The sequence below is a fragment of the Cucumis sativus genome, chromosome 4 (genome assembly GCF_000004075.3).
Source record: "Cucumis sativus cultivar 9930 chromosome 4, Cucumber_9930_V3, whole genome shotgun sequence".
Taxonomy (NCBI): domain Eukaryota; kingdom Viridiplantae; phylum Streptophyta; class Magnoliopsida; order Cucurbitales; family Cucurbitaceae; genus Cucumis; species Cucumis sativus.
Window position 1 is genome coordinate 12829817 of NC_026658.2, and position 26109 is coordinate 12855925.

Sequence of the window (26109 nt, forward strand, 5' to 3'; positions counted from 1 at the left end):
TGTTGAACTATATTACATCTTTTGCATCTAAACCTCAATTGAAAAGGTTTGTTACCTGTATCATTATAAGGTTTCCATCCATCTTTCTTATGCCATCGATGAAGTTTTCGCTTAGATCTTTATCTTTGTTCGGTCTCTTTAAAATGTTACTCCATACAAGGAAGATCGAAAGTTGTGATTACAAAGTGTAGATTTGTATTGTATAGTTGCCTTAGTTATTTTTTTAATTATTCTTTTTAGACGTTATTTCCTTTTATAATTAGTTCTCTTTAGTTCGAATTTCTATTAAATTATACTTACCTATTATCAAGTCCTTTTTCATTAATAAGAGAAAATGAAGTTTTTCTCAAATAACAAAAAGTGATTATTTAAGATACTATGCTAAAGGGAACACATCCAATTACCATGTTGAGAATATTATCTTTGCCTATTGAAGGTCTTGGATTCTTGGTCAACTTTGAATGCAAATTTTTCTTAGTTGATTATTAAATATCAGGGTAAAAAGATCTTATATTGTAATGTTGTTTTGCTTCACTTGCATCATACACTAAAACACAAGATTAAAAAAAAAAGTTATATTTAGACTTTTGTATGGTAGATTAGGTGTTCTCTTTGAATTGGTGTTGGTATTGGCTTTCTAATTATGATATGATTTTGGGAACCTTTGAATTATGTTCTTCAAACCTTCTCTCTTCGATTGAAGCTTATTATATTTTATCGTTGTTAGTATGCTCTTTTTTCCATTTTTTCCCTTCTAATATTTTTATTTGATATATAATGTGCATAAAAGAGAAAGTAGTTAATGTGTTTTACATTGTTGTGTTGTGCAAAGTTGGTGCTGTTGGTTCAAATATTTAAGATTTGGTGAAGCACTTGGAAAAAGTTCAAACTTTTAATTTGTAGGATAATTTACTTTATAAGAATCACACATTTACCATTTTTTTTCTTTTTTGAAGTAGGAAAGGAGCCTCTTCATTAAGCTGAAAATGAATAGATAAGACAAAAGGTAGTACAAAGAAGCCGTAGGATCAGTTAGTGCACTCGGACATCTCATCTATGTTGACACCTACTTAGCATTCTCACCATATCGAGACTTAAACCAAAAGACTAAACCCAACGACAAGGTTTAGAATAGATCATACAAACTACCCAATAACTATACAACATAGATTTAAGACCACTAGAAATCCAAAAGAAATAAAATAAGAGTACAGTAGTGGACTAAGAATTAAAAATGAAAGTCGGCCAATTATGACTTATATCTTGTATGGAGAAATCTTTGAAGTCTTTTGAAAGAGAGCATCAAGAAGAAGCATTGATTCTAGCCATTTCGACTCGAGTTGTCCAAGAGGAAGCTTTATTTTGAAATGTTAGTTGATTATGTTCAAACCAAATTTATGGTAAAATGGCCTTTACTGCATTTAACCAAATCAATCTTGGTTTCTTCTTGAGAATGGGACATGAAATAAGCTGGACCGCGTTCTCCTAAATCTATAGTCGAAAACCCAATTCAAATGAAGATAGCCAAGTAAGTCAAACCAACACTTCTTTTCATGTAAGCAGGAGAAGAAAATATGATGTAAATCTTCTAAAGCATGCAAACACAAGGGACAAATATGAGGAGATAAACTGTGAGAGGAAGGTTTCATTTGCAAAACTTCTGCACAGTTCATAGTCCATTTCGCTTTCTCCAAAGCGTGATATTCACTCTTCTAGGGCTTTTTGTCTTCCAAATTGTCGAGTATAAATGTTTTTCAATTGGGGAGGCAATGGAGAGATGGTTGACTAATGAATGAACCAAAAACTTCCCATTTGATTCTGATTTCTAGGTTCTTTTATTTTGGGAGACTTGAAATTCATCTATTTCTTCAACTTTTAAAAGTCTCCTGAAATTTAGAGCCCATGAAGTAGTGGAAGAGCCTCAAAACTCCTTTACATCTCCATTATTAGAGTTCAAAGACAATCTAAACGATCTTGAAAAGAAACAACATCTGCCCAAAAATCATTCCAACATGCTATTCTTCAACCATCACCGAACTTGAACAATGCCTAGGAATCCACTTGAAGCTAGCATCTCGAAATGCTAATCCAGGGACTATGGAGACTGCAAGTGACAATTCCTTTAGTATGCCATCCAAATTAACTTTCTCCATGGATACTCTTCACCACTTTAGCCCAAAGGGAATTCTTTTCATTTATAAATCTCCATCCCCATTTAGCAAGAAGGTTGCATTTTTTTAACGTTGCACCATCGACGCCGAGTCCACCATCCTCTTGCGAACAAGACACCACCTTCCAATTAATCACTTTATGAATCATATTTTCTGGCATTAAGAATATAGACATGTAGTGTGTAGGTATATGTGAAAAAACCGACTTACAAAGTGTGGCCCAACCTCCACTAAAGAGAATATATTTTCAACTTATCTAGTTTAACTTGGATTTTATCTATTTCTTGAAATCACATAAGGAGTAGAGAGAGGGCTCCAAGCCGAAGTAGTTATGGAAAACATCTCCAATTTACAGCAAGTTAAAGCAAAAACAAAAAAAAAACAGCAGTTCAAAAAAACTGGGCATCTTGCTTCCTTCTAATTGAAAGTTTTGCTGCTTCTGTCAAGTCAAATTGACCACAAACGGCTCAAATGAGATTCTTCAATAGGAATACGTAAAAAAAAAAAAAAAATGTAATTGTAGCCAAAAGTTTTATTTATCGATCTTATTTTTCACAGCATAAATTAAACCGTGTTTCAAGCATCAAATGCTGCTACATCATTAAAGGAAATTCATCGTAGAGATCCGTAAGTTTTTTCCTTTGGAGCTGTGATACTAACTTGTTTGAATAAAGGAATCTGACTTGGTCTTTTCCTCTTTAACATTATGGATTAGGTCTTTCTCTTTACCATATTTCGTAGCTGAACTTTAAGAAGTAATCAAATCGGTGTTAACTTCTTATATAAAGGTTAGTGCTAAGTGCTAAGCTTATTTCTAAGATGAAAGATGCTTTTATCCCCTCCCCAAAGAATATCATTACTATTTATGTTGTATTTCTGCTAACTAATTCTTGCATAGCATCTGGTTTGATAATTAAAGTAAAGTTTCTGACATGGAGGTTTTCAAGTTGTAATATATATTTATGTTTTAGGTAGATTCCCAAACTTTGAAGAAACGCTGCAGTACTGAGGTAATTGAACGTTGTAACGCAGAGCATTGGGCTTACCAGAGCCAAGGTATCTTCTTCGATAACAAATAAGGATAGTCCTGATACTACCTTTCTTTTGTTATTGAAGTTTATTGTTCCTTCTCTCTTGTTTGGTGGTTGTGCACCTATATTGATTTGTACTTCTATTAATTAATTATAGTCCTTCTCTCTTGTTTGAGTAATTATTGTATACCATTTTGTTAGCAAAGGCTTCCCGTGGAAATTTAGTTTGTTGTGCTGCATGCCTAAGATGATTTTCGTGATTTTAGTTTTAGATACATAAAAGGGATTTTGCATCACAACATGAATGACTATTTCTAAATATGAACCTACAATAACCCCAAATGAATACAGGATTAAATTGGAAACAGGGTAGATAGAGAATGAGATGGAGAGTGTTTGTGTGTGCTTTAGATTAGTTTTAAACACATTTTTTAGATTTGTTTAAGACTAAGTTTGTTTCACTTGCATAATTGGTTCCCATTTTAGGTCTCAAATTGCATTTTCACACATTTTGAACTTTTTGTTAGTTTGTGAGTTAGAAACTTACACTTAAGCGTTGTTAGGTCGTTTCAAACACATTTTGTGTTTGTTTGGAACTAAGTTTGTTTAGATATTTGATTGACATGTTGGGTCTCCAAGTGCTTTTTTCCACACTTTTTTAAATTTTGGTAGGTTGTGAGTTACGAACTTACGCTTGAGTATTATTTGGTCCGTTTGAAAGCTTAGACACATTTTGAACTCTTTTTAGGATAACTTGAAACTAAGTTCATTGCACTTACATACTTCGTTGCCGTTTTAGGTGTTGAAGTACCTTTTTCACACTTTTTGAAAATTCAAGTGATACTTACACACGTTTTGAATACCTTTTAGGTTAGATTGAGTTTGTTGAACTTGGTTGTCATTTTTGGTCTTGAAATGCTTTTTTCAACCTTTTTGGTAGATTATGAGTTACGAACTTACACTTAGGATTTGCTTGGTCGTTTTGAAAACTCAAGTAATACATAGACATGTTCTGAGCACGTTTTAGGTTTGTTTGCACTAAGTTTGTTGCACTTACACACTTGGTTGCTATTTTGGGTCTTGTAGTGCTTTTTTCACACTATTTGAACTTTTTTCGTAGGTTATGAGTTACGAATCTACACGTAAGCTTTTTTAGGTCGTTTTGAAAGTTCAAGTGATACTTAGACACGTTTTGAACTCGTTTTAGGTTGGTTTGAAACTAAGTTTTAAACACATTTGATTGACATGTTGGGTCTTGAACTACTTTTTTCACACTTTTTGAAATTTTGGTAGGTTGTGAGTTACAAACTTACACTTAAGCATTGTTGGGTCGTTTTGAAAATTCAAGTGATACTTACACACGTTTAGAATACATTTTAGGTTAGATTGAGTTTGTTGCACTTGGTTGTCATTTTTGGTCTTGAAATGCTTTTTTCAACCTTTTTGGTAGATTATGAGTTTCAAACTTACACTTAGGATTTGCTAGGTCGTTTTGAAAACTCAAGTAATACCTAGACACGTTTTGTGCACGTTTTAGGTTGGTTTGAACTAAGTTTGTTGCACTTACACACTTGGTTGCCATTTTGGGTCTTGTAGTGCTTTTTTCACAATATATGAACTTTTTTCGTAGGTTATGAGTTACGAACCTACACGTAAGCTGTTTTAGGTCGTTTTGAACTCGTTTTAGGTTGGTTTGAAACTAAGTTTTACACACATTTGATTGACATGTTGGGTCTTGAAGTACTTTTTTCACACTTCTTGAAATTTTGGTAGGTTGTGAGTTACAAACTTACACTTAAGCATTACTGGTTCGTTTTGAAAATTCAAGTGATACTTACACACGTTTTGAATACATTTTAGGTTAGATTGAGTTGGTTGCACATACACGCATGGTTTCATTTTTGGTCTTGAAATGCTTTTTTCAAAATTTTTGGTAGATTATGAGTTATGAACTTACACTTAGGATTTGCTAGGTTGTTTTGAAAACTCGAGTAATACCTAGACACGTTTTGAGCATGTTTTGGGTTAGTTTGAACTAAGTTTGTTGCACTTACACACTTGGTTGCCATTTGGGGTCTTGTAGTGCTTTTTTCACAATATTTGAACGTTTTTCGTAGGTTATGAGTTACGAACCTACACGTAAGCTATTTTAGGTCGTTTTGAAAGTTCCAGTGAAACTCAGACACGTTTTGAACTCGTTTTAGGTTGGTTTGAAAGTAAGTTTTAAACACATTTGATTGACATGTTGGGTCTTGAAGTACTTTTTTCACACTTTTTGAAATTTTGGTAGGTTGTGAGTGACAAACTTACACTTAAGCATTACTTGGTCGTTTTGAAAATTCAAATGATACTTACACACGTTTTGAATACATTTTAGGTTAGATTGAGTTTGTTGCACTTGGTTGTCATTTTTTGTCTTAAAATGCTTTTTTCAACCTTTTTGGTAGATTATGAGTTATGAACTTACACTTAGGATTTTCTTGGTCATTTTGAAAACTCAAGTAAAACCTAGGCGCGTTTTGAGCATGTTTTAGGTTGGTTTGAACTAAGTTTGTTGCACTTACACAATTGGTTGCCATTTTGGGTCTTGTAGTGCTTTTTTCACACTATTTGAACTTTTTTCGTAAGTTATGAGTGATGAATCTACACGTAAGCTGTTATAGGTCGTTTTGAAAGTTCAAGTGAAACTTAGACACGTTTTGAACTCGTTTTAGGTTGGTTTGAAACTAAGTTTTACACACATTTGATTGACATGTTGGGTCTTGAAGTACTTTTTTCATACTTTTTGAAATTTTGGTAGGTTGTGAGTTACAAACTTACACTTAAGCATTGCTTGGTCGTTTTGAAAATTCAAGTGATACTTACACACGTTTTGAATACATTTTAGGTTAGATTGAGTTTGTTGCACTTGGTTGTCATTTTTGGTCTTGAAATGCTTTTTTTCAACCTTTTTGGTAGATTATGAGTTACAAACTTACACTTAGGATTTGCTAGGTCGTTTTGAAAACTCAAGTAATACCTAGACACGTTTTGAGCACGTTTTAGGTTGGTTTGAACTAAGTTTGTTACACTTACACACTTGGTAGCTATTTTGGGTCTTGTAGTGCTTTTTTCACACTATTTGAACTTTTTTCGTAGGTTATGAGTTACGAACCTACACATAAGCTGTTTTAGGTCGTTTGAAAGTTCAAGTGATACTTAAACACATTTTGTTCAAGTGATACTGTTTTAGGTCGTTTTCAAGTGAACTTTTTTCTTCTTGTATTTACTGTTTTACTATTTCTTCATGGTTTGTATTCATGGTATTTATTTTCGTAATGAATCTTTCATGTTATGGTAAACATTGCAGAAACACATAATTTCAGCAATCTGTCAAAGAGTTGAAGGAGAAGACAGAAGAACTTAAAGGTCACATGAATACCTAAAAGTTAAGTAATTTTTTGAAAACTTTTTTCTTTGTCTTGCTTAGTTTTAGAGGTATTTGTTAACAGGCTGAGACATACTCTTGTATGCCAAGGCTGGGTGGCCAATTCAATGGATGGCCTGAGACGGTGAAATGACGAGTGTAGAACAAAGTAGACAATCGAGCAGATTTACAAGTAAGAGGAGATGGTGTTTGGTCTTACTCTAAAGCTACTGCTAGAAAGGTGATTCTCCCTTTATTTACACATGTTATCTATATTTAATTACTGTTTTTATGTGATGGTGAATAAATATTTAAGTCGTTTCAAGTTTGTATTTCATGCTTGAGTTAATACATTTGCCAAGTCGCACTAAGTTTAAAGTTGAGAATAAGTCGTCACGGCTTAGGGCTTGGAATTTTAGGGCATAGAGCTCGGGCTTTTAGGGTTTGGGCTTTGGGCTTTTAGCGCTTTTAGGACTTTTAGGGCTTTTACGGCGGTTAGGGCGCTTAGGGCTTTTAGGTTTTAGGGCTTAGGGCTTGGAATTTTGGCTTTTAGGGCTTTTAGGGCTTTTAGGGCTTAAGGCTTAGGGCTTGGGGTTTTAGGGCTTGGCCTTAGGGCTATTACGGCGCTTAGGGCTTAGGGCTTTTAGGGCGCATAACTTTTCGGGTTTAGGGCTTTTAGGGCTTTTAGGGCTTAGGGCTTAGGGCTTGGGCTTTTATGGCTTGGGCTTTTAGGGCTTAGGCTTTGAGCTTTAGGGCTTAGGGCTTAGGGCTTAGGCTTTTAGGGCTTGGGCTTTGGGTTTTAGGGCTTAGGGCTTAGGGCTTTTAGGACTTTAAGGGATTTTAGGGCTTTTAGGGCTTTTAGGGCATTTAGGGCTTTTGGGGCTTTTAGGGCTTTTGGGGCTTTTAGGGTTTAGGGCTTAGGGCTTACCACTTAGGGCTTTTAGGGCTTTTAGGGCGCTTAGGACTTAGGGCTTAGGGCTTAGGCTTTTATGGCTTGGGCTTTTAGGGCTTGGGCTTTGGGCTTTACGGCTTAGGGATTTAGGGCTTAGGGCTTAGGGCGTAGGCTTTTAGGGTTTGGGGTTTGGGCTTTTCGGGTTAGGGTTTAGGGTTTAGGGTTTAGGCTTTTAGGGCTTGGGGTTTGGGCTTTTAGGGCTTTTAGGGCGCTTAGGGCTCTTAGGTTTTAGGGCTTAGGGCTTTTAGGGCTTATGGCTTTAGGGTTTACGGTTTAGGGCGCCTAGGGCTTTTAGGGCTTAGTGCTTATGGCTTAGGGTTTGGGCTTTTAGGGCTTGGGCTTTGGGCGTTTAGGGCTTTTAGGGCTTTTAGGGCGCTTAGGGCTTTTAGGTTGTAGGGCTTAGGGCTTTTAGGGCTTATGGCTTTTTGGGCTTAGTGCTTAGGGCTTAGGGCTTTTACGGCTTTTACAGCGTTTAGGGCTTTTAGTTCTTTTAGGGCTTAGGGGTTATGGCTTAAGGCCTGGTCTTTTAGGGCTTTTAGGGCTTTTAGTTCTTTTAGGGCTTAGGGGTTATGGCTTAGGGCTTGGGCTTTTAGGGCTTTTAGGGCTTAGGGCTTGGGCTTTTAGGGCTTGGGCTTTGGGCTTTTAGGGTGCTTAGGGCTTTTAGGGCGCTTAAGCCGTTTAGGGCTTTCAGGGCGTTTATGGATTAGGGCGTTTAGGCTTATGGCTTTTAGGGTTTAGGGCTGAATGCATAGGGCTTAGGGCTTGGGCTTTTAGTGCTTTTAGGACTTTTAGGGCTTTTACGACGCTTAGGGCGCTTAGGGCTTTTAGGTTTTAGGGCTTTGGGCTTTTAGGGCTTTGGGCTTGGGCTTTGGGCACTTAGGGCTTTTAGGGCTTAAGGCTTAGGGATTGGGCTTAGGGCCATTAGGGCGCTTAGGGCTTAGGAATTTTAGGGCTTATAGCTTTTAGGGTTTAGGGCTTTTAGGGCTTTTAGGGTTTTTAGGGCGCATAGGGCTTAGGGCTTAGGGCTTGGGCTTTTATGGCTTGGGCTTTTAGGGCTTAGCGCTTTTAGGGCTTAGGGCTTGGGCTTTGGGCTTTTAGGACTTAGGCTTTTAGGGCTTGGGCTTTGGGCTTTTAGGACTTAGGCTTTTAGGGCTTGGTGTTTGGGCTTTAGGGCTTAGGCCTTAGGGCTTAGGGCTTTAGGGCTGAGCACTTTTAGGGCATAGGGCTTAGGGCTTTTAGGACTTCAAGGGCTTTTAAGGCTTTTAGGGCTTTGGGGGCATTTAGAGCTTTTGGGGATTTTAGGGCTTTTAGGGCTTAGGGCTTAGGGCTTGGGCTTAGGGCTTTTAGGGCTAGGGCGTTGGGTTTTAGGGCTTAGGGCTTGGGCTTGTATGACTTGGGCTTTTAGGGCTTGGGCTTAGGGCTATTAGGGCTTTTAGGGCTTTTAGGGCGCTTAGGGCTTAGGGCTTTTAGGGCTTATAGCTTTTAGGGCTTAGGGCTTTTAGGGCTTTTAGGGCTTTTAGGTCTTTTAGGGCTTTTAGGGCTTAGGGCCTTTGGCTTAGGGCTTAGGGCTTAGGGCTTGGGCTTTTAGGGCTCGGGCTTTGGGATCTTAAGGTTTTAGAACTTTTAGGGCTTTTTGGGCGTTTAGGGCTCTTAGAGCTTTTAGGGCGCTTAGGGCTTTTAGGTTTTAGGGCTTAGGGCTTTTAGGCGGCTTTGGGCTTTGGGCTTTTAGGGCTTAGGGCTTTTAGGACTTACCGCTTAGGGTGTACCGTTTAGGTCTTAGGGATGAGGGTTTACCGTTTAGGGTATACGGCTTAGGGATTTTAGGGCTTAAGACTTCTAGGACTTAAGACTTTTAGGGCTTTTAAGGCTTTTAGGGCTTTTAGGGCTTAGGGCTTTTAGGGCTTTTAGGGCTTGGGGCTTAGGTCTTAGGGCTTAGGTCTTAGGGCCTTTAGGGCTTGGGTTTTTGGCTTTTACGACTTTTAGGGCCAGGTTTTACAACTTAGGGCGTTTAGGGCTTATGGCTTTTAGGGCTTAGCGCTTAGGGATTAGGGCTTTTAGGGCTTACCGCTTAGGGCTTAGGGCTTTTAGGGCTTTTAGGGCGCTTAGGGCTTAGGGCTTGGGCTTTTATGGCTTGCACTTTTAAGGCTTCGGCTTTGGGCTTTAGGTCTTAGGACTTAGGGCTTGGGGTTTGGGCTTTTAGCACTTTTAGGGCGCTTAGGGCTTTTAGGTTTTAGCTTATGGCTTGTAGGTTTTAGGGCTTAGGGCTTTTAGGGCTTATGGCTTTAGGGTTTAGGGTTTAGGGTTTAGGGGTTAGGGCTTGGGGCTTAGGTTTTAGGCCTTAGGGTTTAGGGCTTTTAGGGCTTGGGCTTTGGGATTTTACCACTTTTAGGGCTTTTAGGGCGCTTAGGGATTTTAGGTTATAGGGCTTAGGGCGTTTAGGGCTTATGGCTTTGAGGGCTTAGCGCTTAGGGATTAGGGCTTTTAGAGCGTAGGGCTTATAGGGCTTTTAGGACTTAGGGCTTTTAGGGCTTAGTGCTTAGGGCTTAAGGCCTAAGGCTTTTTGGGCTTATGGCTTAGGCCTTAAGGCTTAGGGCTTAGGGCTTAGGCCTTAAGGCTTAGGGTTTAGGGCTTAGGGCTTAAGGCTTAGGGCTTAGGGCTTAGGGCTTAGGGCTTAGGACTTAGGGTTTAGAGTTTAGGGCTTTTAGGGCTTTTAGGGCTTATCGCTTAGGGCTTAGGGCTTTTAGGGCTTTTTGCGCGCTTAAGGCTTAGGGCTTGGGCTTTTAGGGCTTGGGCTTTGGGCTTTAGGGCTTAGGGCTTAAGGCTTTTAGAGCTGAGGGCTTAGGGCTTTTAGGGCTTTAAGGGATTTTAGGGCTTTAAGGGATTTTAGGGCTTTTAGTGCTTTTAGGGTATTTAGGGCTTTTGGGGCTTTTAGGGTTTAGGGCTTAAGGCTTTTAAGTCTTAGGGCTTTTTGGGCTTAGGGCTTATAGGGCTTAGGGCTTTTAGGGCTTTTAAGGCTTACGGCTTAGGGCTTACAGCTTTTTGGGCTTACGGCTTACGACTTAGGGCTTTGGGCTTTGGGCATAGGTCTTTTAGGGCTTTGGGCTTACGGCTTTTAGGGCTTACGGCTTCTAGGGCTTGGGCTTATGGCTTTTAGGCTGCTTTGGGCTTTTAGGTTTTAGGGCTTAGGGCTTTTAGGGCTTACTGCTTAGGGCGTACCGTTTACGTGTTAGGGCTTAGGGCTTACTGTTTAGGGCTTACGACTTAGGGCTTTTAGGGCTTAAGACTTTTAGGGATTTTAAGGATTTTAGGGCTTTTAGGGCTTTTAGGGCTTAGGGCTTGGGGCTTAGGGCTTAGGGCTTGGGCTTAGGGCTTGGGCTTAGGGCTTTTAAGGCTTACCGCTTAGGGCTTAGGGCTTAGGGCTTAAGGCTTGGGCTTTTATGGCTAGGGCTTTTAGGGCTTGGGCTTTGGGCTTTAGGTCTTAGGGCTTAGGGCTTAAGCCTTTAGGGCTTGGGGTTTGGGCTTTTACGGGTTTTAGGGTTTTAAGGGCGCTTAGGGATTTTAGGTTATAGGGCTTAGGGCGTTTAGGGCTTATGGCTTTTAGGGCTTAGCGCTTAGGGATTACGGCTTAGGGCTTTTAGGGCTTAGGGCTGAACACTTCTGGCTTTTAGGGCTTAGGGCTTATAGGGCTTCGAGCTTTTAGGGCTTTGGGTTTTGAGGGCTTTGGGCTTTTAGGGCTTTTAGGCCGCTTAGGGCTTTTAGGTTTTAGGGCTTAGGGCTTTTAGGGCTTATCGCTTAGGGCATACAGTTTAGGTCTTAGGGCTTAGGGCTTATCGTTTAGGGCATACGACTTAGGCCTTTTAGGGCTTAAGACTTTTAGGGCTTTTAAGGCTTTTAGGGCTTTTAGGGCTTAGGGCTTTTAGAGCTTTTAGGGCTTAGGGCTTGGGGCTTGGGGCTTAGTTCTTAGGGCTTAGGACTTAGGGCTTTTAGGGCTTTGGCTTTGGGCTTTTAGGACTTTTAGGGCTTTTTGGGCGCTTAGGGATTTTAGGTTCTAGGGCTTAGGGCGTTTAGGGCTTATGGCTTTTAGGGCTTAGCGCTTAGGGATTAGGGCTTAGGGCTTTTAAGGCTTAGGGCTTAAGGCTTTTGGCTTTTAGGGCTTAGGGATTTTAGGGCTTTGAAGGCTTAGGGCTTAAGGCTTTTGGCTTTTAGGGCTTAGGGCTTTTAGGGCTTAGTGCTTAGGGCTTAGGACTTTTAGGGCTTTTTGGGCGCTTAGGGATTTTTGGTTCTAGGGCTTAGGGCGTTTAGGGCTTATGGCTTTTAGGGCTTAGCGCTTAGGGATTAGGGCTTAGGGCTTTTAAGGCTTAGGGCTTAAGGCTTTTGGCTTTTAGGGCTTAGGGCTTTTAGGGCTTTTAAGGCTTAGGGCTTAAGGCTTTTAGGGCTTAGGGCTTTTAGGGTTTAGCGCTTAGAGCTTAGGGCTTTTAGGGCTTAGGGCTTAGGGCTTTTAGGGCTTAGGGCTTAAGGCTTAGGGCTTAGGGGTTTTAGGGTGCTTAGGGCTTTTAGGGCACTTAGGGCTTAGGGCTTATAGCTTTTAGGGCTTAGAGCTTTTAGGGTTTTAGGGCTTAGGGCCTTTGGTTTAGGGTTTAGGGCTTTGGCTTTTAGTGCTCGGGCTTTGGGCTCTTAGGGCTTTTAGGGCTTTTAGGGCTCTTAGGGCTTTTAGGGCGCTTAGGGCTTTTAGGTTTTAGGGCTTAGTGCTTACCACTTAGGGCTTATGGCTTTTAGGGCTTAGGGCTTAAGGCTTAGGGCTTTTAGGGCTTAGGACTTTTAGGGCTTTGGGGTTTTAGGGCTTTTAGGCCGCTTAGGGCTTTTAGGATTTAGAGCTTAGGGCTTTTACGGCTTATCGCTTAGGGCGTACCGTTTAGGTCTTAGGGCTTAGGGCTTACGGTTTAGGGCTTACGACTTAGGGCTTTTAGGGCTTAAGACTTTTAGGGCTTTTAAGGGTTTTAGGGCTTTTATGGCTTCGGGCTTTTAGGACTTAGGCCTTTTAGGCCTTTTAGGGCTTAGAGCTTGGGGCTTAGGTCTTAGGGTTTATGGCTTAAGGCTCTTAGGGCTTGGGCTTTGGGCTTTTACGGCTTTTACGGCTTATAGGGCGCTTAGGGATTTTAGGTTATAAGGCTTATGGCGTTTAGGGCTTATGGCTTTTAGGGATGAGCGCTTAGGGATTAGGGCTTAGCGCTTTTAGGGCTTAGGGCTTTTAGGGCTTAGGGCTTAGGGCTTAGGGTTTTTAGGGCTTAGTGCTTAGGGCTTTGGGCCTAGGGCTTTTTGGGCGTAGGGCTTAGGGCTTATTGCTTAAGGCTTAGGGCTTAGGGCTTTTAGGGCTTTGGGCTTAGGGTTTTTAGGTCTTTTAGGTCTTGGGCATTAACATGGTTAAAAATCGGGCGATTTGTCGTAGGCTAAGGCATTGACCATTTTTGGACCGTTTATTGGCGCTACCGTTGTGCACCACGAATGAGCCCCACCCGAACACTAGGCCCTGGGCTTTTTTTCTATGTCATACAGTGTGCAATATAGATGGGTTTCCACACTTATCCGCCGACTAATATCAATCTAAATAGGTTCGACAAAATCAAAGAAACACAACTAAACCATTCGAAGAAAACTATTGAAAGAAAAATAAAAACTGAGTCTGGGGTATCTCTGAGCAGTTTTTGTGGGAAAAAATTTAATATTACTCAAAGTGAGGCCACCTAGTAGTTATACGTGAATTTTTGGCACTTTTTTCACATAGTTAAAAATCGGCCGATTTTTCGTAAGCTAAGGCATTGGCCATTTTTAGACCGTTTTTGGCGCAACCGTTGTGCACCACGAACGAGCCCCACCCGACCCCTAGGCCCTTGGCTTTTTTTCTGTGTCATACAATGTGCAATATATATGGGTTTTCACACTTATCCGCCGACTAATATCGGTCTAAATAGGTTCCACAAAATGAAAGAAACACAACTAAACCATTCGAAGAAAACTATTGAGCAATATTAAAGTTTTTTGCCCATAAAGGCCGAAAAAAATATGCCCGGAGTTAGTTTTTATTTTCGCTCCACAACGTTGAAAAGAGGGCCAATGCATTAGCCTACGAAGAGAGGACCCATCTCAGAACGATGCCAAAGGTCTCGAAAACTCATACCTAACTTCTAGGTCGCCTCATTTTGAGCGGTATTAAAGTTTTTTGCCCATGAAGGCAAAAAAAATATGTCTGGGAGTCTGTTTTTATTTTCGCCCCAAACGTTCAAAAAAGAGCAAATGCATTAGCCTATGAAGAGAGGACCCATCTTAGAACGATGCCAAAGGTCTCGAAAACTCACACCTAACTACTGGGTGACTTCATTTTGAGCGGTATTAAAGTTTTTTGCCCACAAAGGCCGAAAAAAATATGCCCGGGAGTCAGTTTTTTTTTCGCCCCAAAACGTTGAAAATAGGGTTAATGCATTAGCCTACGAAGAGAGAACCCATCTTAGAACGATGTCAAAGGTCTTGAAAAGTCACACCTAACTACTGGGTGGCCTCATTTTGAGCGGTATTAAAAAAATTTCCACATAGAGGCTGAAAAAAATATGCACGGGAGTCAATTTTTATTTTCGCCCCAAAACGTTGAAAAAAGGGCTAATGCATTAGCCTACGAAGATAGGACCCATCTTAGAACGATGCCAAAGGTCTCGAAAATTCACACCTAACTACTGGGTGGCCTCATTTTGAGCGGTATTAAAGTTTTTTGCCCACAAAGGTCGAAAAAAAATATGCCCGGGAGTCAGTTTTTTTTTCGCCCCAAAACGTTGAAAATAGGGTTAATGCATTAGCCTACGAAGAGAGAACCCATCTTAGAACGATGTCAAAGGTCTTGAAAAGTCACACCTAACTACTGGGTGGCCTCATTTTGAGCGGTATTAAAAAAATTTCCACATAGAGTCTGAAAAAAATATGCACGGGAGTCAATTTTTTATTTTCGCCCCAAAACGTTGAAAAAAGGGCTAATGCATTAGCCTACGAAGATAGGACCCATCTTAGAACGATGCCAAAGGTCTCGAAAATTCACACCTAACTACTGGGTGGCCTCATTTTGAGCGGTATTAAAGTTTTTTGCCCACAAAGGTCGAAAAAAAATATGCCCGGGAGTCAGTTTTTTTTTCGCCCCAAAACGTTCAAAATAGGGTTAATGCATTAGCCTACGAAGAGATAACCCATCTTAGAACGATGTCAAAGGTCTTGAAAAGTCACACCTAACTACTGGGTGGCCTCATTTTGAGCGGTATTAAAAAAATTTCCACATAGAGGCCGAAAAAAATATGCACGGGAGTCAATTTTTATTTTCGCCCCAAAACGTTGAAAAAATGGCTAATGCATTAGCCTACGAAGATAGGACCCATCTTAGAACGATGCCAAAGGTCTCGAAAATTCACACCTAACTACTGGGTGGCCTCATTTTGAGCGGTATTAAAGTTTTTTCCCCATAAAGGCTGAAAAAAATATGCCCGAGAGTCAGTTTTTATTTTCGCCCCAAAACGTTGAAGAAATGGTCAATGCATTAGCCTACGAAGAGAGGACCCATCTTAGAACGACGCCAAAGGTCTCGAAAATTCACACCTAACTACCGGGTGGCCTCATTTTGAGCGGTATTAAAGTTAAAGAAATAAACTAAAACTAAAAGGGATTAAAAAGAAGAAGAAAGGTTGATTCCCTCACCTCAAAAAAAAAAAAAAAAAAAAAAAGAAAAGAGAGAGAGAGATAGAGTATAGACTCTACTAAAAAAAGTATATAACTTGATATATCTAATTTGTTTAAAAACGACCCCGTTTGTAATTTTTCTTTTCAAAAATCACACAACATCTTTTTGGAAAGATTTTTTAGAGAAGCATGCCAATACCTTCATCCTAAGTATGTAGATGTATTTATGAATAATTTTTAAAAGTTCAAAACAATTGTTTTTTAACTTTTCAAAGTTTAAGGTTGTTTTTTTACACAAACTACAAAATTCAAAAGATTTTTTTTTTTTTTTGTAATTTAACTAAATACTGCTGTATGTATATATATATATATAAATTAGTTATCTTTTTTAGTCCTATATTGTAAAAAAATATGATTGTTTGTTAAAAAAAAATGACAAAACAATGGACCAATGGACCGCTAATATGAGTCGGTGAATCGGATACACAAAATTCTCTAAATCCATTTAAGCAAAATTAAAAAATAAAATTCTAATAAAAACCGTACATGTACAGTCTCTCTCATTTCAAATTTCTTTCTCCTCTTCTCTAACGGCCAAGTCTCCCTCTCCTCCTCCCTTCTCTCTTGCTCTCTTGTCTTCTTTGGCCTATCTCTCAATTTCCGTTTCTGTAAGGAAGAAACCCTATCATACCCATTTTGCGGATCCATCTCCATCTTATTCTCTTAGTCGCAGATCCAATCTCCATCTTCTTCTCTTAGTGCGTCCTTTCCATTTCTTCGTACACTCCATTTTGATAGAACTAAGTCATGCACAGCGGAAAAAGAATCGAATTTCTACCCTAATTGCCACAATTAACATGTAACCATAAACTAATCAAATTAGGGTTTTAAGAAATATTACCTTTGAAGCTTTCAAAAGGTTTGATATCTTCTTACCAATTCTAACCGAGACCACCACTATTACTCAACTGCTATCCTCTAGACAAAGAACCGGGTTGTGGGACCCAATTTTGGTGTAGAAAGTAATGGAGATAAAATGGGATTGGGAGGTTTCTTTTTTTTTTCTTTTGTTGAGATGATGAAAATGATAAAAGAGGCAAAAGTTTTTCAACATTTGAAAACACCTATATTTATAACCTAATTACATGAAAAAATGCATGCAATTCATTTACCAAATCTAAACAGTTAATGTTCCACTAACAATTAGTGGAACTTAGTGAGCTAGGTGTCTATATCTCATATAGGGATATCCCACTAAGAGTTAGTGGGATTATCCAACAAAATGTTGGATTTTCCCACTAACTTAGTCCAAGGGTAAAATGGTCATTAGATATTTCTAGTCAAAAGTCAAACTTTGACTTTTCTTAGTCAAAAGTCAATATTTTGACTTTTTTACCATTTTGTCCGTCTTGACTAATTCCAACCTCCCGAGCATGAATCCGCATTCATTTTTCCAAAATTCAAATCACATTTGAATATAAGGCCGGTCAAAGTTTGACTTTTCAAAGTCAAAAGTCAACATTTTGACTTTTTACTATTTTTTACCAATTCCATCAATTCCGAGCTTCTTAGTATGAATCTGCATTCATACTTATAGTATGTAAAACATAAAGCTCTATTTCTAATTAGAAGACCGACGACTATATCACTATATTTGTCGGTTTCCCTTTCTTCTCCCAATTCAAACAATTCGACTTATTTCATCACACTGTTCTAAGTTTAATCCATATGAGCTAGCAGAGGAACCTAATGGACCTATAGATCATGGGCTCCAACGATTCAAGATTAACTAGCTAAACTCTTTTAAACCGAGTTAATCAACATTCGTTAACTAACGGGTCATTCCACTAAAGTCCCGTAGTTGCACTCCCCTCACTATAGATATATTTGTGTCCATTTGATAAAACCATAATCAGTAAGTTAATCCTTCACAGGTTGCTCGTAACCTTGGCTGGGTCAAAATACCATTTTACCCCCAAGATTACATCTTGCTTCTTAAGTCCCACTAATCCACTATTGAACAATTGGTTTAAGGTTCAACCTATAAACTTAATCCCTCTCGGGCCAATGAGAGGGTGGGACCCCTTGTTCAAGACTTGGATTCAGTGCTTAAGAGAATAACCTATCTACTAACTCTAAAGCGGGTAGGAGTGAATTCCATCTTGTACCCTATGTTCCCAGCTATCCACCGGATCTTACCCCTGAAATGAGAGGCTTATTGGGCCAACGCTGATGAGCTGCCCTCACCTATGCAGATCTAAGGATAATCTCGCGTGAACAGGAGTTCATAATTAACTCAGGATTAAAACTAAGTTACCTAGGTCATTAATAATTGAGATAGTCAGTTTTAAACAGTAAACGGTGTTATAACGTAAAAAAGACTAATTCATGGTTCAGTCTTATGTAAACATTTTACATAGGATGCCCCCACTTTCATGTCTCTACATGAACGATTAGGATCACCTCGTTTGTACTACAAAGTAGGCCGCATCCATAGTTTCTCTAAATAAGGCGCACAACCTTTATTTCATATACTATAGACTAATTCATGGTTCAGTCTTATGTAAACATTTTACATAGGATGCCCCCACTTTCATGTCTCTACATGAACGATTACGAGCATCATAACTTCTTAGATCTTGCATAAAAGGCATGACTGTCAACCCTTGAGCACTAAGCTCGGGTTTGTGACGTGAGATTCTGAATTTAGAGAATAAGCTTATGTCCTTTTTGTTTTTGCTAAGTTTCAACTAATACACTCAATATTTATCTTTGTGCTTATGTGATAGATTTGTTATGCACTGTAGTGATGTGGGGTGTTTCCTTATTTTTTGCATCTTAACTACCTTATTTTCTGCATCTTAAATGCCTTATTTTCTGCATCTTAAATGCCTTATTTTCTGAATCTTAATTGGTACTGAAATTTGGTTTGTTTCAGTGATAGAGGCACTATCAGCATTGACATGTACATGTGATTTTAGGCATGAACCAAGAGAGTGAGAGTTTTAGTGTGCCGTGTTTAGAATTTGCCAATATCTTTTTCCCGTTCCAACAAGTATTACTGATTTTGGGGGTAACTCTCAAGTCTGCAGTCTTTTCTTCATGAAATTTGTAGATTATCTAAGAATACTAATATCGTTTAATTGTGACATTTTTTTAACAACTTTTCTTAACCCCACTTTCTGAATTTCATTAAGTTTACTCTTGTTTAAGTGACAGATTCTTCCAGTAATGCTAGATATTGGTACTAACAACGAGAAGTTACTTAATGATTCTCTTTGTAAGTAAAAGGGAAACCTTCATGTCGTTTATCTCCATATTTTCCTTGTAATGTATTGTGCTTATATTGATCTGTTTCTATTGTCAATGGCGATATATCTGGGTTTTTTGTTGTTGTTGTGGTGGTGGTGGTGAAATATTTTATTTAAGCCTCTAGATAATATTTATGCTTACTTAACAGAAAATTTGTTGCTTGAGCTTGCTTCATTTGGTCCTTTTACTTGTTTAAGTCCTCCTCTAACTAATTATACATTTCGTCTTTTACTTGTTTAAGTCCTCCAAAAAGTATTGATTACTTTAATAAATTCCCTCACCAGCATCATCACCTCTTATTCAACAAACTGGTTTTTCCCAAAAGCAAAAAAGGAAAAAAAAAAAGATAAAGACAATCAAGAACAACCATCAACTACATGAAAAAAAAAAAAAAGAGAAGAAAAAGATAGCTACTGAAAAACATTACTACCCATCTGAAAAACGAGAAGGACCACTAAATTTTCAGATATAACATTTTCTCTAACTCACTCCGTTTGTGTATCTGAAAGTATCTCTCAGCCCTAAACAACCAAGAATCAGGATCATTTCCCACAAAACTGGCATTTCAATTTTTTAAAATTTGCTTCGGTCGTCCGCAGAATCTTCACCCTCCAACTTGGTATGTTTTTCCTCAGATTTTCCCCCCATCATCGTTGAATCACTGACATCAACCATGCTGTCAACTTTACTTGATGATTCTTCTAGTACTTCTTCCATCGTTGTCTTCCCTTTGATCATTCCTTCAATATATTTCAATAGTGTTTCTGGTAGATGTTGTAGCTTCTCAGCCTGTACTCCTAACCTCTCAATACTCTTCGCCAAAGATGATATGTTTTCCTTGATTGTTGGCAGATCATGTAATTCTGCTCGAATGCCGGATATTTCTTGATCTACCATTTCCAACTTTTCCTCAATTTTCTTTTGAGCCATGATATAGAACTTCACATATTCGATTTCTCTGATGCCAAAATGATAGAACACCAAATAGTGTGTTCTTCTAATTTATTAATCAACCAAACTTTTAAAGAAAACATGTTCTAACACAGTCTTGAAAACAAAGTACAACACAAGAACTAATACAAGGATAAACCAAGTTCAACATAAAACATCAAAACAGTAAAGTACTTCACGATAATGGAAATAACTTGCTCCAGACTACAGAAACTGAACACTTTCTGCATTCCCTGCTCTCCAGGAAATTAGAGCCCTCTACTTCCAGAAACCGAATAACCACCCCTCTCTTCCCTCCATTCTTTCCCTTTTAACTCTCTCTCATGTAACTAACCGTGGTCCCCACCAAGGTGGTTTCCACTTCTTTTTCCACTTCTCTCCATTTCCCTTCTCTTGTTCACGTGCAACTGCTCCCTTTTTCCTCCTACTATATTGTAAAATAATTGGTGGTCTATCACATTACTTATGTGAATGTGAACCATTATTTTGTTTGAATTTGAAACTGATCCTCTCTTTGTTTTTTGTTTCTTTGGTTACCAGCTAGTGCTTATGTGCCTGCCTGGTGGGCCTTCAAATGTTTCAAGTATGCACTTTTTCTAATTCCAATTGCTTCATGTTTTTTTGTTCTTGAAGAGGAGGGATAGTGTGAAGAATCAAATTCAAGTTTGTGGCTGTACAGGAACAACTATGTGAAAGAGACCACCTATTCGCGAACTGGAAAGGAGAGTAGAAGATAAAGATAGAGAATTGCAATCAATTACATTAGACAACGAAGCGGTCTGTTGTTTTTTTTCCTCATGCTTGATTTGCTTGCATAAGAATGTTTTTAAATGATTTGTTTTTTTCTTCACTAACCCTTTTATTCTATAATTTCTTCACAGGCTTGGGTCAAGGATGATCTTCTGTGGGAAAAAGAAAAAGAATTAGCAACTTACAAGTTACATTTTTTGTTGAAGTCTTTCAATTTTTCTCTTCTTTAGCCATTGATTTTACTTTTTGCTTACACTCACATCCTAACACATTCTTTAGTATTTTAATTTTATTGCAGTACATTATATACAATCTTCATTTTTCTTGGCTCTGCTGTAAATGGTGTTTATTTTATTATGGATTTGTATATTATACAACACTGCCATATTAAGTCATAAAGTTATGAAAATTAGAAACACACCCTTTGTAGGAGAGAACGTGAACCTTCCTTTGAAGAAAATTGAGAGATTTTCCTTCGAAGAACAAGGATGAATAATCAATGAAAAAGGAATGAAGAGGCTTATCCATGCAAGCTTCAAAACAAAGTCAAGGATGTTGATCCTTCTAGGGGAGTCCACCGTTCCCCCCTTATTTTTCTCCCTTTACTTTGATTTTCAAAAGCTTTGAGGACGAAGCAATTTTTTAAGCGGAGGGTGGATAATAGCTCGCTTGTTTTGTCTAAACTTGAGGGATTACAAATTTTGCCCAAATTTAAAAAAATTTCAGAAGTTTTTCATTACAACAATGAGCATTATAGCTTCTTAAATCTTGCATAAAAGGCATGACTGTCAACCCTTGAGCACTAAGCTCGGGTTTGTGACGTGAGATTCTGAATTTTGATGAGTATATGTACTGAAATTTGAGAATAAGCTTCTGTCCTTTTAAGCCCTTTCACAACTTGTACATATCCTTTATTTTTTTAGTTAGTTGGGGTTTACTCCAATTTTGTTAGTTGGATGAAGCAATTTGGAGTTTCAAAGTTCTTGAAAAGGTTAAATTTTTTGTTTGAAATTGGGCTCTCGGTACTATTGATACAACAGTCAAACAGTAGTAGTTGAGACGTGAAACCTCGTGATTACCTGCATTCTAGTGTTTGCAGTTTATGAAAAAGTAGAGAACTGTTGACAACTCCTTTTTTTTTCTTCACTAGGGTAATAAGAAGCATTGGAACTTCCCTATTAAACGATAGTCTTACTTGTTGTCTCCACATGGTAGTAAAATATTGTTTACTTCATCTCTTTAGCCGTCTGCATCTTAAATGCAAAAGCTCACAATATATGGGTGACATGAGTCAAAGGGATCTAAGACAAGTAGACCCCCTGTCCCCATCCTTTTTACCCTCCGTGGTGATGCTTCCAACATATTAGTTTACTTCTATATGGAGAAATAAGCTCTTGAAGGTTGGGAGATCAGTAGAAAAAAGGTGGCTATCCTTCATCTTCAATATGCTTATGACACTTTGGTTTTTTGTCTAGGGGATGTTCATTCTTTAATTTTAATGTGGCGAAGTTCTTCCTAATTGAGATTAATGTTAAGGAGCATAAAGTATTTAGGCTTGCAGTTGAGTTGGGTTGTAAGATGGAGTCTCTCTCCTTAACAAATTAGTTTACTTCTTTATGGAGAAATAAGCTCTTGAAGGTTGGGAGATCAGTAGAAAAAAGGTGGCTATTTTTCATTTCAGTATGCTGATGACACTTTTGTTTTTTGTCCAGGGGATGTTCATTCTTTAATTTGAATATGGCGAATTTCTTCCTAATTTGGATTAATATGAAGGAGTATAAGGTGTTTGATGGAACTCCAATTGGTATTAACGTAGGAATTTTATTGATAGTAGCAAGGGAATGAATTCCCAAATACAAGCTAACACTCATACCTTCTGCAACCTATCTTTCAAGGGAACAGAAAGGTACTCTTTACTTGAATCTCTAACTAACTTTCCCACCTTTCTATTTCATCTATTTATACTAGTCTCTCATTCCCTCCTACGAACTAACTCACACGTGCTTCTCACGTATTAATTATTTTTCTTCTCTCTTCTACTATATTGATATAAGATAGGAGGTTTATCAGTGTTTAGGCTTGCAGTTGAGTTGGGTTGTAAGATGGAACCTCTCACCCTTAACTCGCTAGGCTTTCCTTTGGGTGGTAAGCATTGCTTTCTGGCTTTCTGGCTTTCTGGGATGTCGACAAAATTAGAAGTAGGATTGCTAAATGGAAGAATTTTTTTCTTTCCAAAGGTGGCTGGTAATCATTGATTGCTCCGTTGCTCAATGGGTTGCCTTTGCATTTCCTTTCCCTCATCAAAGCTCCTTACAGGATGATTAAAAGTATGGAGAAACTGTTTAGATATTTCTTCTAGGGTGGTGAAGACTACAACTCAGGGAGTCATCTTGTTATAGGAAAGTTCCAGCACTCATTGAGAAATGGAAAATTCATGGAATCAGTTACTTGGTTCTCTGTGAATTATATGTTTAAAATTTTTCATTCATAATCTATAATTATGTACCCCATATATGGTTCTCAGATTTTAGCAAGTCATTTGATTTAACAACATATTGATAATAACTTTGACTTTTATTTTGCAGCCTTTCTACTCTATGCAGCATCTGTTATGACAACTGTGTTTATTGTGGTTATATTGCTTTTTTTTTGTTGTCAATGGCGATATATCTGGGATTTTTGTTTTTGTTGTTGTTGTTTTGGTGGTGATGGTGGTGAAATATTTTATTTAAGCCTCTAGTTAATATTTATGTTTACTTAACAGAAAATTTGTTGCTTGAGCTTGCTTCATTTTGTCCTTTTACTTGTTTAAGTCCTCCTCTAGCCTTGTTAGTTTATTAGACAAGCTTGATGCTTCATTTATTTCCTGGATTGATGGCTAATGAAAAACTTCTTGTACTCTTCTTCAATCATCTTTAAGTTGTTTAAGAGACGTTAGCTTCACACAATTTGTACATTGAGATGATGGTCTATTAATTTGTGAATTATATACATAGCATAACAAATATTATTTCTTTCAGCAACGGGATAATTGTTATGCTTTATAGATATATATATATTTTTGAAGTTCATTGTATTTTCTTCTTCCAACTACAGGTTGACATGATTGTCTTGACAGATGGAAGTCGTATTCTTGGCCTCGGTGACCTCGGAGTTCAGGGAATAGGAATACCTACAAGAAAGCTGGATATGTATGTTGCTGCTGCTGGCATAAACCCTCAAAGAGTATGTTTTTCTTAGACAAACTCAACGCCCTCCCTTCATCCAATGGTTGTTTATCAAACTTGATTTCAATCAGTTGTGGCTATTGTTTTAATTGTTTATAGGATCGCCTGCATTCAGATTGTTTTATCTTCTCATGTTGGGCTACTTCCAAGAAATTTTTTAAGTGAAGGGTGGATAATAGCTCGCTTGTTTAGTCTAAAGTCGGGGGATTTCAAATTTTGCCCAAAATTTCAAAATTTTTCAAAATTTTTTCATTACAATAACGAGCATCATAGCTTCTTAGACCTTGCATAAAAGGCATGACTGTCAACCTTTGAGCACTAAGCTTGGGTTTGTGACGTGAGATTCTGAATTTTGAGAATAAGTTTATGTCCTTTTTGTTTTTGCTAAGTTTCAACTAATACACCTAGTATTTATCTTTGTGCTTATGTGATAGATTTGTTATGCACTGTACTGATGTAGGGTGTTTCCTTACTTTTTTGCATCTTAACTACCTTATTTTCTGCATCTTAAATGCCTTATTTTCTGCATCTTAAATGCCTTATTTTCTGAATCTTAATTGGTACTGAAATTTGGTTTGTTTCAGTGATAGAGGCACTATCAGCATTGACATGTACATGTGATTTTAGGCATGAACCAGGAGAGTGAGAGTTTTAGTGTGCCGTGTTTAGAATTTGCCAATATCTTTTTCCCGTTCCAACAAGTATTACTGATTTTGGGGGTAACTCTCAAGTCTGCAGTCTTTTCTTCATGAAATTTGTAGATTATCTAAGAATACTAATATCATTTAATGGTGACATATTTTTAGCAACTTTTCGTAACCCCACTTTCTGAATTTCATTAAGTTTACTCTTGTTTAATTGACAGATTCTTCCAGTAATGCTAGATATTGGTACTAACAACGAGAAGTTACTTAATGATTCTCTTTGTAAGTGAAAGGGAAACCTTCATGTCGTTTATCTCCATATTTTCCATGTAATGTATTGTGCTTATATTGATCTGTTTCTGTTGTCAATGGCGATATATTTGGGTTTTTTGTTGTTGTGGTGGTGGTGGTGGTGAAATATTTGGTTGCTTGAGCTTGCTTCATTTGGTCCTTTTACTTGTTTAGGTCCTCCTCTAACTAATTATACATTTCGTCCTTTTACTTGTTTAAATCCTTCAAAAAGTATTCATTACTTTAATAAATTCCCTCACCAGCATCATCACCTCTTATTCAACAAACTGTTTTTTCCCAAAAGCAAAAAAGAAAAAAAAAAAAAAGATAAAGTCAATCAAGAACAACCATCAACTACATAAAAAAAAAAGAGAAGAAAAAGATAGCTACTGAAAAACATTACTAGATTCGTCATTTAACCATAAGACTTTATAATTTTAAAAATATATTTTTTAACAACATTAAAGAGTTTTTATTTGGGTTCTATTTCAAATAAATTTTGAAAGTTTAAAAGTATCGATAACAAAGAAAGTTCATAAAAGTCGTTCAATCACGAAACCCAAAACAGTCTCAATTACTAAAGAAAACCAAAAAAAAAATAAATAAATAAAGCAGAAGCAATTTGAAGGACATTTATCACAAAATCAGTTGATACTGTAACAACACACCAGACAGTCAAGATATATATATATACATAACACCTTTCTCAATTCACAAATACATTATCCATCATATCTACTTCTATATGTGTGTGTATATATATATATATATATACCAGTCTGACATAATATACATTTGTCATCATATCTAGTTCTGCATATATTGGTAAACCATACTAAGTCCAGAGATCCAAACAGTCAACACATTTCAAAACTTTCAAAGAGTCCAGTAGTAGAAACCCCCTACTTTAATGTTACTCAAACTTCTTGAACGAAGGAAACCTAATAATAAGAATATGGAACTCAATTACTTTCACAATACTTTCTTTCATTGAATTTCCTCAATGTAAATTCTAGCTTACCAAAGTATTGGCGAATCGAACTCCAACAAATCTACAATTTAGTTGTGAATCCAAAGAACTCAAACGCTACCTTCAAGAATCAATTAACAATTTAACTAATTATCCAAAACTACAACCCAAGGATAATTACAATGTAAAACCACCACATTCACCAATACAACTTACCACAAAAATCCCAAAAATTAGAGTAAAATGGGGGCAACAACTTCGAATAACTGGAATCGACGTGTGTAATAGATCAAATCTAATCAACAAATGAAAAACAAACTTCAGCATACAACCTATGGCTGGAAGGTGAAGAGTTGCGTGACGGCACTTCGACAGACGCGACGGGCTCAGGTCTGGTCGATGGCTGCTTCAACTAAGTAACAACGTCGGTGAGATGATAGGTCAATCGGTGACGTTCCTCATCACCTGGAGCAGAATGTGGCGGCGCGAACGTCGAAAGAGCTACACGCGAATGAATCACAACTTGGCTGGAAAACAGAGGTGAGATGCGATGCCGAGAGTTCGAACCCACGACGAACGGTGCTTCGGCTTCAACGGAGACGAAGCGATCGGTGACGTCCAAGAGTAACATAAAATGGCTAAGGGAGGCAGGTAGCGGTGGGCACGGGGAAGAGGAAGAGTGAAGGAGAAAGAG

At 38.0% G+C, this 26109-nt stretch overlaps 1 long non-coding RNA gene across 1 annotated transcript; it reads left to right on the forward strand.

The window, feature by feature from the left end:
- Positions 1–18648: 18648 nt before the first annotated feature.
- LOC116403396 lies at positions 18649–24771 on the forward strand. The gene is made up of 2 exons (XR_004216175.1): positions 18649–18778; positions 24620–24771. It is a non-coding gene; the product is annotated as an uncharacterized LOC116403396 (long non-coding RNA).
- Positions 24772–26109: the final 1338 nt, after the last annotated feature.